The sequence below is a fragment of the Ctenocephalides felis genome, unplaced genomic scaffold (assembly GCF_003426905.1).
Source record: "Ctenocephalides felis isolate EL2017-DRISC unplaced genomic scaffold, ASM342690v1 CF-g0.4_SCAFFOLD_03572, whole genome shotgun sequence".
Classification (NCBI taxonomy): Eukaryota; Metazoa; Arthropoda; class Insecta; order Siphonaptera; family Pulicidae; genus Ctenocephalides; species Ctenocephalides felis.
In genome coordinates, this window is record NW_020539726.1 from 5,780,096 (window position 1) to 5,782,560 (window position 2,465).

A 2,465-nucleotide genomic window follows, 5' to 3' on the forward strand; every position below is an offset into this window, starting at 1 on the left:
TTTTAATAATTATAATTAGCCAGTAAAAACAAAATCTATGTGAAAATCGGGAAAAGCAAACACACACTGACTCAAAGTAACGATTGTAAACACAAATTACTATCGATTAAAATATATTACAAAAATTATTAAATAATATTTAATAGACGGTCAAATAAATTTTTAAATGAATTTACAGTAAAATATAACCAAACACTTCTCTTTCACTAAAGCATATAAAACAATATTCTTAATCTTACGTTGAACGAATGCATGTTTATATTATTGATTGTTTAGATCTAATCTAAACAGAGGGCTGAATCTAACGTCTTATGAATGACTTAAAAATCAATCCACTACTGTAAAGATTGATAATATTTCATTTGTGTGAATTTGCCATTACTTACAAAATTAAAATATGATAATTTTGTAGTTGATAATGTCGTTGTGTAGTTGATAAAATGTTATAATATTTAAAATCTAAAACGCGTACTTATTATCTAAATGAGTTTTTTGTATTTCATGAACAAATTGGCTCTCAGCGCTTAGTCAAAAATAAACAAACACGCAAGTCGATAAGTCGATACGCTAAGACACAGACACATGTTTCGAACTCATATCGTTCAAGCCGCATGAACTCGGGATGATTCGGTTTGAGTCATATAAACTCGTATGAATTCATAGCGACTTGAAGTCGAAATAAGTCGGTTTGAGTCATAGGAACTCGGATGTTAATGAATGCAGTTGAAGTCATACAAAAACGATTGGAGTCGGCGTACATTTAAGCGTATTACAGTCGGTTGGCTCGCATGTTTAATTCATGATTATTTTTTATATTTATGTCATTTATGTTATTTATTATTATTTTTTATATCATTATAATATTAAATTAAATTAAAATATTTTTTTCATATTTATGAAAATTTGTGTTCATACATATTTTATCACAGTAAATATTTTGCGGCTTGATACGAGTTGATTCGAATCAAGTAAAATCTGATTCGAATCAAGTCGTTAAAGGCTTGATTCGAATGATTCGAATCACTTGATTCGACTTGGCACATCACTAGTATATATATATATATATATATATATATATATCTTCTTATATATAAAAATGGAGCTCTCGATTAAATTATCCGCTAAAGCTCGAAAACGGCTAAACCGATTTGGCCGGTCTTAGTCATGAAAAAATTGTGCTAATTAGTAGGTTGTCCGAAAGGTGAGATATTATTTCAAAATCGCGTAGAAACTTTACATTTTTTATTTAAAACTTTTTGCAGAAGCGTAATTTAAATAAAACAATGGTCGGTGGCTAATACGTGAAATGTCCAACGTTTTTGACAGATGATGTTCAATTCCTTTTAATAGGATGTTTTACGTGAATATTATTTAATTATGAAAATATTATTACTCAATATGAAAATGCATTTTTTGGCATTGTAGCACTCTTTTTTGCAAATCATATTTTTCTCAAACACGGTGCTCTGGAAGATGTCATTTGTATAATTATATACTCATTAGTCTTTATGAAACATTTTCTGTTATAATTTTCCAGAATTTATCGAAAAATAGATAGTAATACATCATGGTCCGGGGTTAAAAAGGTCCATCATCGATATGTCTAAAACCAGTGAAGTTAAGCATTGTTTAACAGCAATATTTGAAAGTAGAGGGAAAAATATGTGTAACCAGCTATAACCTTGATTCTTATGACTTTGCTGTCGAGAGATAAACAGTAATTTTTGAAAATCCATATTTTCTTCCGTTGGTAGTTTTTTAGCATTAGTTAAAAATGTAATTATTTTGTGAAATACCTTTAAAATTAATATAAGACATTAAACCTGTTTGCCACCTAGCCGTTGCAATAAAGGTCAAGATAACAAATTTTTGAAAGATAGCAAAAAAGCACATTTTTACAACGATGAAGTAGCTGGCAGTTATATTGAACGTAGTCAGATAATTGTTCGTTTGAAATGTGTAATTTGTTGTGATATGATCGGTTTGATTTTATAATATAATTTATATTTGCTCAAAGTCAAATTGGACCTTTGTGCCTCGCCCTGCTCTACATATACTTTTTATTAAATTTACTTTAATTCATTGAATGTTACTTGAAACTTTTCAAAAAGCAGGTCACAGATGAAGTACTTAATTCATTTTCTATCTTTTCTCGCAGAAATTTGAATTTTTTTATAAGCTCAGTAGTATTATTTATAATTATACACAACATCCAGAATCCAAAATGAATCTGAAAAACTTGAAACGTAAGATAAATAATCAATAAGTCGAAAGACCAAAAAAACTTGGGTTGGATTATACTTTCAGTTTGATTGTATTGACAAAATATAGACAAACTAATGGGGTTTATTATTTTTATAATATTATTTAAATTTTGTTTATATATTTGATTCAAACACGTCGACTAATCTGATAAGTTTTTACATTTTTTTGTAATTTGTACTATAATATTTATTCATAGTCAT